The following is a 16,996-nucleotide window of genomic DNA, read 5'->3' as shown; positions in this document are numbered from 1 at the left end:
TATGCTAGCTGGTTGCTATCAAAGGCGGAAGCCAACTATTCTACAACAGAAAAGGTGTGCCTTGCCATAGTCTGGGGTACATCAAAGTTTCGCCCCCACCTTTACGGCAGGCCCTTCAAAGTTGTGAGCGACCACCACGCGCTGTGTTGGCTAGCTAAATTGAAGGACTGTTCAGGTCGTCTCGCAGGATGGAGCTTGTGACTTCAAGAATTCGACATTACCACCGTTTACAAAACCGGAAGAAAACACTGACGCCGACTGCCTGTCTCGTGCCCCCTTGGACCCGCCGCCGCAAGACGACCAGGATGATGACTGCTTCTTGGAAACCATAAGTACCGATGACTTCGCTGAACAGCAGCGGTCGGACTCGGAACTCAGAGGCCTTATAAAATACCTCGAAGGCAAGACCGCCGTCGTTCCGAAATTGTTCAAGCGAGCACTGGCGTCGTTTTTCTTACGCAGCGGCGTTCTCCAAAAGAAGAGCTTTGCACCACTTCGACCAAGTACCTTCCCGTGGTGCCTTCTGCATTGCGACCGGAAGTCCTCCAGGCCCTGCACGACGACCCCACGGTAGGACACCTGCGCCTTTCTCGCACGCTTGCAAGAATACAGGTAAAGTACTACTGGCCACGCCTTGCCACCGACGTCGCTGGTTACATAAAGACTTGACGAGATCAGAGTCTTTTAGCAAGTTACAGAAATACGGTACGCAAATACGGTAAGGCCGTACGATAGCGCTCCTCCTTTCCCGCTGGTTGTGCTTTGGCCGCTCATCGACCAGGAAAGGAGGAGCGGTACCGTATTTGCGTACCGTACTTCCGTAACTTGCTAAAAGACTCTATTGTCAGAGACGGAAGGCACTACCGACTAGGCCAACCGGACTTCTGCAGCCAACTGGGCCCCCTCGCCGGCCGTTCCAGCAAGTCGGTATAGACTTACTGGGGCCGTTGTTGACGTAGACTTTCGGAAACAAATGGATCATCGTAGCTAACGACTACACTCTTATTCAAGTACCGTATAACGTCCGGCACATAAACGGCCCATTTTTATTCCACCACAACGTACTGCATATAAGCGGCCCTTCAATCGCCATTAAGCGTGACAAATTCTGCGGTGACGGATTGGGCCCGCTATATGCGGCCGCGAGCGGTCGCAACGCTTATATGGAGCCCGAGGCGGAAATGGCTCGAGCGGACGCAACGCTTATATGGGGCCCGACGCGAAAGGCGGACGCAACGCTTATATACAGAGCCCCGCCTCCCTGACCTTCGCCTGTGTGAAAAGCCACAAATACGTTTTATTTTTAATAAAAATTATGGCCTGTAGCATATCACGACACTGCTGCCACCTATATTCTTTTTGGTTTAGACTGTAAGCTAACAGTTGCAACAGGTCTCGTACTGCCGGAGCACCACCAGCTTCCCATGAACACATGTGTGCCGCGCTTACATGTTTATCGTGTATTGTGTGCGTTTATTGCGTGCTTATCGTACGCGACATTCGTCGACTGGGAATTTCCGCGTGTTGGGGCGTTCTCCTGCCTTGATCCAGTGGCGGATGATGGTCGTTGTTCGTTGCCACTCAACACAGCCTCACGGGACGCACAGCTTTGTGTCCGCGCTCAAAAGTGCTTTCTTGCTTCGTTCATCGATTACTCACGTTGATCGAGTGATCGAGTGTACTTCCGAAGACAATCCGCGTCCGAGTGTTTTGACAAGCGGCGACCGCGGTTCCACAGGAGCGGAAGCTTGAGCCTTTTGACGAGCGACTGTGCCAAACTTGGGTAAGTTGAAGAAGGTCGCTGAACTACGTAACTTTGTTACTTCGTTGCATGACAACTGTTTGCAGGAACCGTCGTGTTGGCACAGCGAGGATGATCAACAGATACCCGATAGGCAGGTATGTTTTGTGCTTTGGGTGCTCTTATATACACCACCATAAATGACATGTTTGAAGGATGCGCATTGCGCTACGCAATCTTATGCTTCGATCATGCAGGCCTCGTGTCGTTGTGCTGTTATTCCTTGACTGTTTACTGTACGAGATCATCGCTTGAGAGTGTTTCTAGAATCCCTTGTCGCCGTTAGAAAGTGTGTGCTTTTAAACACATGGGGTCGTCCCATAATGTTTTCACTGTGGTGATGCGAGAGTTCACCAAACTCGGCAATAACACGCAAAATTATCACAAGACTGGGGACGTGATACAGGGGCGTAGCCAAGGGGGGTGTTGGGGGGGTTCAACCCCCCCCCCCCCGAAATTTTTCAGTTTTGCTTGCGTATATAGGCACGCACACATACAAACGCACGCGCGAACATACATAAAGTATGGTTGAACCCCCCCCCCCCCCCCGAAAAAAATTTCTGGCTACGCCCCTGACGTGATAGCAAAACACACAGCCCTGACACGCGCACACGATGATGGATATGTTTTCGTGGTTGCGTCCCCGAGCTTTTCGCCAGAAATCCATGCAGTTGTTTTGTGGTTAGGATTTTAACCTAGCTGCCTCATAAATGTTTTAAAGGAGCTCACTCGAAGTAATGTATTTGAGTGAATTACGTTACGTACTGGTACTAAGTGCACACTCCAACAAATGCGTACTTAATGTGAAGAAGCACATGTTTATATCAAATAGTGTTAGTAGACGAATATGTCAATTCAATTAGGTTAATTAAGCTAACACATGCTACTCTTTGTTTCAATATTGTGTGTTTGAGAAAATATGCGTGAGCTCGTGTTCTGCCATTATATATTTTTTCTTAGCATCTTTAAGCACACGAGGTTCTCTATCACAAATAACTTAGATTGTGCTCATGTTGCGAGAATGTTACTTTATTGTGTGGTGCTTTAAGTTATTGTATTTTCACGCTTTTTTTTACTTAGCATAGTGCCAATATTGCTCTCTTACTTAAATGCATAACCAAGGTTTAGTATGCAGTGATTTAGGGTTTATTGAGCTTTGTAAGGTCATAAATTAAAAGAAAAAGATCTCAATTCTCATATATGTTTCCAGAAGTTCACAGAAAGTTGGAAAATATTATCGGTTTTGTGAAGGCCTTACATAACTTAAAATGAAATCAAATTGACAGCTCAACTCTACAAGACAAACTACACGGGAATTCGCTTTAGAGAACCAAAAGTTTGTTCCCTGAATGGCTTACATTCATGATGCAATACAATATGCATGGCTCATTCCCACCTCACACCAAGTGCACATGGACCACGCACACTCTTTCATTTTTTTTATATTTCGATAAAAGTGTGCATATCGTTATTTTCATGTGGATCGCCCATAGGGCTATGTGCATATTTCGGGTATTCCTTACAGTCTTGGGCAATAACTAGTTACTAGTAACGCGTTACCGGTAACTAGTTACTTTTTTCGGTAACTTGTAACTGTAACTAGTTACTTTTAATTTATAGGAACTTGTAACGGTAACACTGTAACTTTTTTACAGAGTAACTGTAATGGGAAATACCGTTACAGTTACTTTCCCATATCCTCTCCACCTTTCATCTTTCCACAGCACGGCTCCCCTACCAATTTAGGGGTGGAGGTCGCTTAGAGAATTATCTACCCTGCAGAAGACCGAGGTCAGCAGTCAGTCTTTAACACAACTTAAGTTTACTTGTAAACTACATGTCGTAAGTGAATCATGTTGGAACTGAACAACTTGCTAAATTCAAGTAGTTTTTTTTTTCCGGCGTATATATATCCTTTTTGTCACTTGAGCTTCTAGCTCGGTTCTTGGTGTACCGGTGGAACATCACGACGCCAAGTTTATATTCTCCTTCGTCCGAGGCTGCGCAATAATCGTGTTTGACTGACGGCTAGAAAGCAGCAGAGCGCGAAACGGTTGAGAGGCAGAAATACCGTGAACTAATTTTTCAAAACCTCTTTGAAACTAATTGTAAAAGGTTTACTCCAACTTAATACAACAATTATTAACAAAATCACATGGACGTTTGGCCTCCTATGCATGTGACATCCTCAGTATACACTGGCAACAAGAAAAAGAAAAGGAAAGAAAGAAAAAAATTTGCGGAGATCGACCAGTGTCCCATACGTCCGTGTAAACCAGTAGGGGAATGTGGTTGTTGCATGTTATAGTCGGATACAACTTTAGAAGTCAGCGGCATTTTCTCCTCAAAGGCAGATGAACACAAGCCTGCACCAATGGGCGCGCACTCGGGACGGACATCATGAGCGGGATGGCGGTGGCTTCGCCTTTGGAGAACATCGGCGCGTGCATGAGCGGTACTATTTCTTTTATTTAGTCTCTCCTGACTTCTTAAGTTGTATCCGACTATAGTTACTATATATGCTACGACATGGCTCCTAAAGGTGCCATATACAGTAACTATATTGCAAGCCGACGCGTCGCGGCGAATGAACCGCGATTCCATGAGTTCCTTCTCCTCACCTTCGTTCACGAGCCAGCGTCGTCACAGTGTTTACGTCAAAGCTATGCCCTGTTCTCCGGAAGTGTTAAACAAGCTCCATCTTAGAATGCGTTGCATGAGTTGCTTTAACAACATCCCGTTTGCCTTCTTTAAGCCTCGTTGATTCTTTCCTTCCCGTTTCGCCGATGCAAGTCGCGTCGCAATGTCCGCATCGCGCTTGTATATCACCCTACTCTGATCGTCTGCAGGTGTGCAATCTTTGGGTTTCGCAAACACATGCCCCAGAGTATAACGGGACTTAGAAACGGTTTGTATGCCCAGCGGACGCAAAGCTAACCGAACAGGGTCTGATACACCTTGAACATATATATGGAACAGACACAATGGACGTCGTCTTCATTCGTCACACACTCTCCGTTGCTATTCGCATGCGCTTCTGGGTGTCGTTAATAAACATCCCATGATACTGCCGTCGTTCTAGTGCATCAACCACATTTTCCATTTTGAGTATCAGAGGACATTTGTTATTATTACTTGCAAATAAATTCCCTTTTTCACCAACGGTGCATGAACAACAAAATTGATGCAACAAAATGAGGTGTACACAACAAATGCTTGTGTTTGGCCCCCTATTAGGTTTACTTCGTCTAGGGTTTTACCACGTGCAATTTTGACTGCCCGCATGCCTTCGTACATATTTAATAAATGAATTCTATCGTTTGGTTTGTAATCTATTATTTATTTTATACAGTAACGGAAAAGTAGCGACGTTACTTCGTCACAGTAACTGCAACAAAGTAACGACGTTACTTGTCACAGTAACTGTAACTGTAACAGGTTACTTTTGGAAACTCTGTAACTATAACTGTAACAGTTGCTTTAACAGAGCCAATGACTTCACCCATCAAGCACGTGTTTTTCAGACACCCCTCTCAATATCACTTAAATTCCACATGTGGGCTTTTAAAAGTACGCCGCCCGCTTTCCCCGCCTGTAGTTGCCTTACCCACCATCTTCTGCAGCCCTTTGTGAGGGCTAGACGTGCCGCCCTTCTGCAGCCTTTCCAAGTGGCTTTCATACTCCACTCTTTTTTTTGCCTTTGACGGCTGTCGCTCAGTAGACCACCCCCCCCCTTTTCCATTTTTTTTCCTTTTTTTTCTCTCCTTTTTCTTGCTTTTTTTTTCCTTCTTTGCAGCCCCCCTTACTTCTGAGATGAGCGCCGTTGCAAACTTTCTTGAAATGATGTGGCAAGGGCTACACTCCTCTCTCTAGTTTTCTCTTTCCAGGCAGCAATTACCAACAGCGACAAGCACCACCGCTAGACATGACGTCAACACTAACCCTTTAGAACTAACACGCCAAGGATGACAAGGTGCCTTCGATAAAGATAGGTCCCCCTATGGAAACGTCGGCCAGCCTGTCTGAGGCACTTTCTCCTGTTTGAAACCTATCCCACTTTTTTGGCTTAGGTAACTGTAACACTGTTACATTTTACTGGTAACGTGCCCATGACTGATTGCTTACTGTGTACATGTGTGAATGTTAAACACGCAATGGCACTCTTTCAATAGTCTGCAAGTGGCTGGTCCACTAATACCTGTTCTTATTGCACCCTGATCCCTTCATTCAAGGATCAATCTCTTTAATATATGAATATAGACTTGCCTGAGGACATGTTTGGTACTCACTATCTGTGTGTGGTTGGGTTTGTCTTGAGTGAAAATCAACATTTCCTTGTGGTATCTATTATGCATGTATCAGCGATGAGAGCTGTTCATGGCACTGACACAGAGGACAGATTGCAGTACAAGATAGGAGCATACTTCCTGCAAGCCCGGGCAAGCCATAATGAGTGGTAGGCATTTCTTTTCATCACTAGATTGCGACAGTTTGGACACATAGCACCTATAGACCTTAAGCAAAATCTGCTGCCATCTAGCGGCCGCTGTGTGCATTTCCGCCATGTTGAAGGCTAAGCACGCTCCGCATGTAGACAAGGAGCGTACATATCAACGTGTGGCGGCTGATAAGAACGAAAATGCCAACATATTTTCGAGTGCTGTGTTGCTGAGATTGAGGAAATTGGGATGCTGAAAGAAGGTTTGCAGGAACCAAGCCTCCATGTTAGTACATTTCCTCGTGGCCGACGAGAATCAGCAGATTGTTCCGTTGCTTCGGTTACTGCTTACGACTAACGCCGTGTTTCCGTTCGCCGTTAATATATGTGGTATGTGACAGCATCGGCACTCATCAGAGAACACTCTTTCATGTCATGCCAGAACAAGAAAGTTTTCGCACCGTGTGCTTGCTGCAGGCACAAACCCGCTTCGTGTACGAGCTTCAAAGCTGCATCGCGGCTACTCGCACATGCCTGCGCTGCTGTTGATATTAGCTTGTTTATTAAATTGCGATAACAATTGCATGTTAGACAGATAGCTCGTGCGCGTCATTGATTTGCAGCGGACGGACCGATTGTGCTGGAGCGTGTTGTTTGTAGTTTGTTTTCGATGGTGGAGTTTAACAAGGTAGCGTCTGGTGGGATGCTTTGCGTGCGTATTTCTTCACTATGCGTATTTTTCAAGCATTTCATGTGGTATCACTGCCAGGTTCAGACGGGTTGCCCGGATGTCCTGACCGCCCCCACCCCTTACTTTTTTTTGTTTAACTTATACCCCAGGAAGAGCAAATCAGGTTCTCCCAAAAGCTGATCCCCCCTTCGGAAAAATCCTCTGTACACTCCAGTTTGCTATGAAATGTTAACAGGTGCTTCAAGTGCGTGGTACTTTTCTTATGAAACTAAATAAAATGCTGTTCCGGGAAATGTGCTACATTCTACCGTGGGTGCGCTACCGCTGGTTACGTGCTGAGGCGGTTTCAGTCGGCGAAGCAAAACTGCCTTGCCGCAACGGGTTTAAATTGTAAAGCACCAGTAGGCCCCTAAAGCGACAATGTGAACACGAATATTCTTGGCGTTTCCTGTTATATAGGATCACATATCGGAAGGATATTCAATAAAATACCAGCTGATCGGCATCTACTTCTAGGAGACACTACACTTTTCATGTTCACTTTCCACGTGCATGAGATGCGCAATTTTCTGCATTTTAATCGCACGGTAATTCTGTACATAACATAGGTCGGATGACTACAACAGCGAAATAATATTATTTCAAAGATAAAAAGAGGACAACGTTTTATTTAAAATTAGATGGACACTACGTCGGCTCGACATAGGCTGTCCCTCATGAAATATGCTTTCAATTGGGTCAACTGCACTTTCTTACCGTCATCGCTGCACCTAGCCGCGCTAAATAAAGCCTCTTCCCAACCATCCTACATTATACAAGCATGATATTCAGATAGCTAACAACGCTTTATTCGCTACACTGAAAACAGACAGGCCAATTTGTAACCTAGCGCAGAGCTTCATTATCGACGACGACAGGCCTGCACGTGACTCGCAGTGTCAAACTTGTACCTTCTTCTCGCTGTGAGGCGGTTCTTTACACGTAATAACCGTCAACGTAAAAACTAGGAAATGCCGGTAACGTGTACAGGCCCGCCTGACATTTTTACGCCCTGATTGCCGACTACCAAAGCGGATACAAGCAAGAAGTGATAGCGGCGACAGCAATAGAATTCGGGCACAAGCCTCCAACATGGCGCCGAATCGTTAGCTTCGTCAAACCTCCAACAGATGGCAGCAATTTTGCATAAGGTCTATTGATATACAGCATATACTGGCCTTTAGCTTAGGAGTGAGAAACATACCTTCTGCACTTCAGTGCAATGCATATTATTTAGTTTGCATTCCTTGAACATGGAACGTCGAATAGTTTGTATTGTTGAGCTTGTAATCTTTGAACATGGGATGTCGCTAGAGCCAACGTTTTGAAACTTGGAGTTGTCTTCATAAAGGGAGCAACTGTTAATTCTTGATGTTGCCATCTTGATGAAGGCAAGTCTACTCGTACAAGAGTTGGCTGCAGTGACATACCGTTTGAAGATTTTTTTCGTCTCTTCAAGCCTCCTCCATCTTCCATCGAACATCTGTGTTGTTTGTGCTGCCATGAAACTGTGGTGCAGCTGCCATGAAAAAAAAAATTGGGCGTGCGCAGGCACAGCTCCATCGAAGAAAAATAATTATTTCTTTGTTAAAGATAGTGAAGGCACACTAATGCAATCTCAGCCAAGATTATTAATAGTTGCTGACTCAATTTTAATGTAGTAGTTTCGTTGCTGTGCATACGCACGATGAAACTCTCATCAAAAAGTGGGAAGCAACCACACATGCTCCAGTGTTCAGCTAACCAGTCATCACTGCCTTTCTTTATGTTTCAGTCTTCCCTGAGCCTTTCTTTGATACACTGCCCCATTTGCCCCACATAATGCTTATCCCATCATCTGATAAACGATGCCTTCCTTACAGAGCACATAATGTGTCCTGTGATTCCTATTGCAGCCAAGTGAGTGTCTGGGTTGCAACCTTTTCATAGTTTAGCACGCTTATTTGAGGCCGTGAACACTATGCTGATGATTGCCCGAGCACCAACCGTTCTTATATTGTCGGATATCCCGTGCAGGTATGACATAGTGGCAAACATATTTTGGCCATCACGATTAGCCATTTCTTTGGCCTGGCAGCTGGAAGGTATTTGTTTAGTAGGGCTTCTGCAGCCAATACAGCAAGGGAAGCAGGATATCCTGCTTGCATCCAGGCGAGTTCTTGAAATCAAGCCTCGTCCACAAGAAATAGGAACATGATTATTTAGTACAATATGCAAGCACATAAGTTTTTAAATGTTTTAGATATGAGGATGACTGCGTCTTTCTTTATTAAATACCACAAAGGTTCTTTCGAATCTGAAGCCACTAACATATTAACACTGGCACATGATTACTAACACCCACTGGTGCTTACCCACGAGCATCCGGGCAAGGATTGTACCATATCAGGTTCCTGAATGTACAATTTCATTTGCATAAAAAGTGCATGAGCTAGTTATACGAACTGATGGGAAACAAGCCATTGCTGCCTCTTAGTTTCTCCCACTCAGTAATGGTAGAAAGGTGCATTGTCTGACACTGCTTGGACAGTGGCGTAGCGAGGGGGTAGCAGACCGGGCCCATGCCCCCACTCGCCCTCTTCCCCGAAATGAATTTCTGCCTATGCCACTGTGGCTCGCTAACGCAGTAAAATTTCTGTTCCTGTTACTTGTGGACAAGCCTTAATTTCCAAAGAACTCCCCTGACACAAGCAGGATATCCTGTTCACCTTGCTGTATCGTTTGCATATGCCCTACCCAGAAAACCACCTTCCAGTTGCCAAGCCAAAAAAAAAAAAGCCAAATCTTGATGGCCGAAAAATGTTTGCCACGATGCCATATCTGCACGGAATATTCAACAATATAAAAACGGTTGGTGCTCGGAATCATCAGCATAATGTTCATGGCCTCAAATAAGCATGTTAAACTATGGAAAAGCAGCAACCCAGATACTCAGAGGAGAGGCTTGGCTGCAATAAGAATCACAGGACACGTTACGTGCCCTGCATATAAGGTACCGTTTATCAGATACTCCTATCATAGGGTAAGCATTATAGAGGGCAAATGGGGCAACATCTCAAGGAAAGATTCAGGGAACATTGCAACAATGTAAAGAAACGCAGCGATCGCCTGTTTGCCAAACAGTAAAGAAACTATACTACATTGATTATTGAGTCAGCAAGTATTCCTAATCTTGGCCGAGATTGCGTTAGTGTGTCATTACACTACTTGTCAAAGAAATAACTATTTTTCCTGGACGCAGCTGTGCCTGCGCATGTTGAAGTTTTTCTTTTTAAATTATAAATATGTGTGATCTGAGTCCAAAAAACACTTAAAAGATAGCGCCTATCTGTGTCCCTTCTTGTCCTGTCTTCACTACTCTCTGCAATAAACGTAATGGTTAAAAGGGAGCCGTTCGGCGACTTAACAGCTTGTCACTATTAGTGGGTTAGTAGGCCTTGAGGCGCTCCACGTTGACTATGTCGCGCCCTCGACGGCGCATGTCCAAAGCTGGTTCGATGGGTTCGATCAGGTAGCTGACCGGTGATGTGCGCTCGATGACCCGGTAGGGGCCTTCGTATTTCGGCAGTAGTTTTGAAGAGAGGCCAGTTGCAGTGGTAGGGACCGAGAGCCATACGAGCGCTCCGGCGACTAACGTGGACTCAGAAGTGGTGGTGCCACCATGAAGGCTCTTCTGCCGCTCTTGTTCGTGCGTTGTAAAGGTCTTTGCAAGCTTGCGACACTCTTCAGCAAGCCTGGCTGTGTCAGAAATAGGCGCACACTCAGATGGATCCGGCTTGTAGGGTAGTATCGTGTCAATGGTGTGCGACGGGTGCCTTACGTACAACAGGAAGAAGGGTGAAAAACCAGTAGTGTTCTGAGGGGCGGTATTATAGGCGTAGGTGACGAAGGGCAGAATGGCATCCCAATTTGTGTGATCGGCGGCGACATACATTGAGAGCATGTCGCCGAGCGTGTGGTTAAAGTGTTCGGTTAGGCCATTCGTCTGCGGGTTGTAAGCAGTAGTTTTGCGGTGAACAGCATGGCACTCTTTGAGAATGGCTTCGACGACTTCCGACAAGAAGACACGGCCTCGATCGCTGAGAAGCCTCTAGGGTGGACCGTGACGCAGCATGAATCGGTGTAGCAGGAAGGAGGCAACATCGCACGCTGTAGCCGCTGTGAGGGCAGCGGTTTCGGCAGATCGCGTTGGATGGTCAACGGCGATGATGGCCCAACGGTTACCAGCCGAGGTCAGAAGAAGTGGTCCATACAAATCGATGCCCGCGCGCCCAAACGGATGCTTAGGGCAAGGTAATGGTTGTAGACCGACTGGTGACACGTGCGTTGAAGGTTTTCGGTGTTGGCAATCGAGGCAGGAGCGGACGAACTTCTGCACGTAACGGTACATCCCTCGCCAGAAGTATCGTTGTCGAATGCGGTGGTAAGTTTTGGATACCCCAGAGTGCGCGCATTGCGGATCAGAGTGGAAGGACTCGCATATTTCAGCACGCAGACAAGTAGCCACTGGCGGCCGTTGGCGTTGTAATTGCGTCGGTGCAGTAGGTTGTCACGAATGGCGAAATTGTGGGCTTGACGACGCAACGGGCGAGTGGTTGGTGTTGCCGACGGATCAGTGAGCAAGTCTATCAGCGAGGTGATCCATTTATCCTTGCGCTGCTCGGTAGTGATGGTGTGAACGTCGATGGAAGAAACAGCAATGTGAGATACTGAGCAGGATGCATTGGCGTCAGGCAAGGGGGAGTGCGAGAGGGCGTCGGCATCAGCATGCTGGCGTCCGTTGCGGTACAGCACGCGGATGTCGTAGTCTTCAATGATGACAGCCAGCATAGTGCATGATGATCGGTGACGACATCAAATGGGCGACCATACAAATAATACATGAAAATTTACTACTTTGAAAATTATTAGAGAAATACAAATGCAGAGGTTCATTATTCACATAAAGGCCTATTCATACAGCAAATATGAACAAACTAAGATGTTCACAGAAGTAACCATAGCGTCCCAAATTTGACTAATTTTCACTAACGCAGCGTTTCTCGTGAATTTTTAAAAATGCATAATTTGCTCAGAATTCCATCAAATTATAAGAGCTATTTCTTCTTCACTTCTACTTATGCTAAATAGAAAGATATTTGTAATGTATAGCTTCAGTAGCTGCCAGCATGGTTGCGAATTTACGAAAACGCACTCTTCGTAAGATGGTCGTCGTCAACCGGCGACGCTCGTCGAATTTTCCCGTGTTGGAAAAAATTTTTATGTGAAAACAAATTGCGATTTCGTGCTGTGCAGTCATATGTGCACAACATACAAAATTATCAGGAAAATCGGAAACATCAAGTATACACCTTTTTTTTATCTTTCGTGGAATCGACCATTGTAAATGATGTTATCTCTGTGAAAACACTTGGGTTCAGGTGATATCTTAAGTATCTGCGTGATTTCTAGAAAAGTTAGTCGTGAGTTCAGCACTGCTATGTGCTCTTTTCTTGAGTAGCTGTGCTATCCTGTCAAGATGTTTAACAAGTAACAACGCACTTGAATGTGGATTCTTCTTTGTGGCAAAAGAGCGCAGACAACGGGACGAAGAACATACAGGGCACAGAGCTGACTATCAACTGATTTCCTTATTGGAAAGTCTGAGAATCTGTAGGCAGGCGAGCAAAAATCGAAAAATGGCACAAATGCTATCAAGTGACTCGGCCGCCCGGCTTTTTTTTTGGATAGGGTTTACAAGATGCGGCAGAAGCCGATTTCATTAAAACATAAACACAAGCAAAAAATGGCAAAAAAGAACAATGACATGGTGGTCAATACCAAACTGATTAAAACCGCTAAAAGTCTGACATTCATAAATCAACAAAAACGAAGAACCAGGGTCTGAAAAAAAAAGGTTTTTAAGCAAGTGACAGCAAGGCTAGAAAACTGCAACCACTAACAATAAAACAGAAAACAAAACAAGAAAACAAAACATGTGACAACAAGCTTAGTGATCACAATTGAGGCTCATGGCAGCTAATTTCTTCGTCAAATAGTGCTAGTGATAGCGCGCTAACGCAAGCTGCTCCCCTTTTGTGAATTATGTGCGCCTCACAAATTTTGTGAGCACATTACTCCCGATATTTCATGAGAACTTGCACATTGTCAAGCAATGGGGAGCAGCCGCATGATGTACAATGCCAGGTTCCTGCCTGTTGTTGCTTTTAAAGATTTGGCATGTTCACGCATTTTGTAATTTATGCATCGTCCGGTTTGTCCTACATATGATTTTCTGCATGATAATGGAATGTCATAAATGACGTTCTTCACGCATTCAATGAAATGATTTCTGTGCTTCTTGTCACAGCAAAAGGATACTGTTTCATCCCTGTTAACTAGCCTGCATAGGGAGGCCAGATGGTTTGGGATGGAGCACAAAACTCTTATGCCTACTCTGCCTGCAGTCTTCTTCAACCTATGAGAGAAACCGTGAATGTAGGGAACGTCAGCCAAGGGAGAGCGAGTGTGCTTGTTTGGCCTGTTATTTCTGGTCGTCCTAAGAGTGACGAGCATCTTTTCAGCTAGGGAGCTCAAAAGAGCACTAGGGAACCCCGCGCTCCTCGAGCGTTCCACTTGAATCGTAAAACTTGTTTCCGTCCACTGAGGGCATGATCGGATGAGGGCGTTTCTCATGGCAGAATAGCCTATTCCTGGAGTCATCCAGGAGTCATGCATGGAGTACCATTTGAGTAGCGAAAGGATGCTGTTATGCAACGTTACATCAAAGAAGCTGACCGAGCTAATTGGCCTGTATATGATAGCTGGCCTATCTATGACACCACAGCCCTCAGAAGTGCTGTATAGCGGTTTGTTTTCTTATGTTTTTGATCAAAGCAGCATTAAGCCAAGGCTATGGGGTTGGGCATTGAATACACGTGGATTATTCAAGTAAAATAGTAAAAATGATATCACTATTTCGAAACAGAAAGTCATCAATCATAAATTGCAGCATCTGTTGATGTGTTGCGCTAAGCTGTTCGCTTCAATGCCAAACTACATTTTCACACTCTCTCTTGCAGGTTTCAAATACAGCAACTGTACCACCACAACAGTGCAGCACAGGAGAGCCTATCGTCAGTGCCGCGTCGAGAAATTAAATAAAAAAGCACTTACTCCTGGAAACTTCTCGTATCATCTTATTGGTTTGTTTGTGATTATAAAACTGCACTTTCATGGGAATTGAATCAACTAGCCCCATTTATTGTCCCATTGAAACTAAATGAATTGACAATGTAGAGCTTGTTTCCAAATGCCTGCATCATAGGCCTACAAGATTACTTATTGGCTTCAAAATACTCTTACATGTAAAGAACGCTGTTGATATAGTCATTGCTGGAAATGTTCTGCTGATATTTTTGTTACAATCCTCTAAAGCCTACACACTTTCGTATTGTTAACCACAAAAAGATTTATTGACCTGTGTGCAGCAAACATGCTGTTGCAGGCATAAGGCTGCAATACGCTGAAACTCATACATCAGAATTCTACACACTAACAGCAGCCAATTCCTTGTAGACCCTCATTAGGTGTGCATGAGAAAGCGCATTAGACTGGCAAAAGACAGTCTAATGATTCTGATGTCTAAAGACATTAGTCTCTTTATTGAAATACATTAATTTTTTTTTCTGTGAGATTAGCTGATGCATGCTCCTTGTGCTAAGTAAGATGCAATTTTTCTAGTTCATGAAGTTGACTGACGTTATCAAATGATGTAGCAAATTTTCATCAATAGTTGCTGCAAATAGCTAACATGCACGGTGGAAATTTGCTAACTTACAAATACTATTTTCCTGCATTTAGTAACTAAGTAATAACCGTCGTGGTAGTAATGTTACTAGCTTAGCTTACTACCTTCCAATAAGTAGTAACAGGAACTAGTAACTGTCATGGTAGTAAATTTACTAACTTTCTGTTACTACCTTTGGTATGTAATAGCTGCAGGTAGTAAATGACATGGTAGTAACTTTACTACCTTGCCGTTTACTACCTGCAGTTACTACTTAGGTAGTGAATGTTGTGACAGCAATTTACTACCTCAAAGTTAGTAAGTAGCACTACCTTTTCTTTTAAGAGTGTAGAATGATGTGTCTTGTAGTTAATATTGTTTGGGACACAATTGCAAGGAAAGTGCACACGTTCAAAGCCAAATTGCTAAGGTAGCTTGCTAGAAAATAACAAGTGGACTGCCCCCTTATTTGTTTTGAAAGGATAAGTTCATGAGATTCAATTAGCTTAATCTAATCCAATAGCAGCTTTGAAAACCACTTCAGAGAAACTACTGCCGAGATCCTTTAGGGGGCCATTATGTGCACAGGTGCTGAAGTGGAACACGTGGAGGTTGAAAATTGAGCAATAAAGAATATGGCATGTATTTTAGGGTGATTTTATTTTTACCTTCGTTATTTTGTTCACACAATGCCCTATTACTCCAACAAGAGAGCATATAGGTGAAGAACCCTTGCAATGCATCCTATTGTATATGTAGTGATGCGTGTGCTCTGCAGGTGAGAAAGACAATGGGGACATCAATGAACATCAATGTCTAGTGGGTCTTTGGGATTTTGCCGAAGACATCATGTTTGTCCATGATGAACCGGCAGTGCAACCACACACGGACATAGGAAAGAAGGCACATAACACAGTGCTGTGTTTCGTGTACCTTTCCTCTGTGTGTGGTTGTGCTGCTGGTTCATCATGAAGGACAACCAACTAGCCCAAGTTTCAGTCTTGCTAGACATGTTTGTGCCTGCTATTTTTTTTTGTGTCAACAAGCTGTCCTCCTACTCTTGTAGAACTTCTCACTGTCTTGTGTTTGCGTTGTAGCGTGACAATATTCTCTATATTTTCTCTCATGGCTCTACATTTCATTGTTCTGCTCAGTATGCAGCTGCGCAGCAGCATAACATGTTCCTTCATTCACTTAGTGCACTAAATACTGGCATGGGTACTCGAAGAAATGGCACAAAATGTAACAACAATTAGCGGTGCCAGATGGAACACCTAAATGCCACAGTTCTACAGTAATGGGTGAAGGGAAGGGCTTGAAGCAGAGAATGGAAATAAGGGACCCATGCATACATAATTAAGTGCCAGGCTGGCACAGTGATGGATTTGGACTCGATGCCTGACTAACTTATTGCAAATATATGTCTCAACACTGCAAGGGAAAGGTCATGTCTTGAAATGGTACCAGAAAAATAACAAATACATTTCAGGTCTCAACATTTAGTGAAGGACAAATCTTGTACTATATGCAAATACCCTTTATGTGGCACAATGTCTGACAGATGGTGTGCCGTGGTAACTGCCACGGAAGGGGGCTGCACGTAAAGGATAATATTGAAGAATTGATCGCTGGGCAAGTTGGTAATCCATGACTACAAAGAACTGCACGAAATAAACTGGCACAAGGAAGACGCTTGTCCGTGCGTCTCCTTGTGCCAGTTTATTTCACGCAGTTCTTCGTAAAAAAGAATAATAGCTGCACATTTAGACGTGTATGTCTGCATGCTTATGTGAGCGCTATATGAGCTGCTAATTCTGAAAAAAAAAGCTGCAACACTTGCGCTTGAACTACTACAGAATGTTATTGTGTATAGCTAGTGTTGGTACTGGCAATAAATCTTGGATTCTCAAGCACAGTTTGTATTAGCTGCTGTACCAGCCAAAGCTAAGGATGTTGCATGACAGCTTATATTTAAATAAAGGTGCACGTAAAGCTACATGGTATGGAACAGGGGCGTAGCCAGGGGGGGGGGGGGGGGCATTGGAGGGCGTTCAACCCCCCCCCGAAAATTTTCAATTTTGCTTGTGTATATATACACACAGACATGCAAACGCATGCACAAACATACATAAAGCATGGATGACTCCCCCCCACCCTGAAAAAAATTTCTGGCTACGCCCCGGGTATTGAACATGAGGGAGGTTGACTGGGACACGTAAAGCTCAACATTTATGGGTGTGCTATTAGTGTGAAAGCATG

The 16,996-nt window shown here is 44.5% G+C and overlaps 1 protein-coding gene and 1 long non-coding RNA gene across 2 annotated transcripts in view; both read left to right on the top strand.

Annotated features, from left to right (window-relative positions):
- The window catches only part of LOC119399343 (uncharacterized), a 233,338-nt gene that overhangs the window by 34,278 nt on the left and 182,064 nt on the right, over nt 1-16,996 (top strand). The window lies entirely within an intron of this gene.
- On the top strand, nt 1,359-14,080 carry LOC125759260 (uncharacterized). Its single transcript, XR_007416832.1, has 3 exons — nt 1,359-1,899; nt 6,164-6,257; nt 14,031-14,080. It is a non-coding gene; the product is annotated as an uncharacterized LOC125759260 (long non-coding RNA).

The sequence above is a fragment of the Rhipicephalus sanguineus genome, chromosome 7, assembly GCF_013339695.2.
Source record: "Rhipicephalus sanguineus isolate Rsan-2018 chromosome 7, BIME_Rsan_1.4, whole genome shotgun sequence".
In the NCBI taxonomy this organism is placed as follows: Eukaryota; Metazoa; Arthropoda; class Arachnida; order Ixodida; family Ixodidae; genus Rhipicephalus; species Rhipicephalus sanguineus.
The sequence above is the reverse complement of the archived record's forward strand: the minus strand, read 5'-3'. Positions and strand labels throughout refer to the sequence as shown.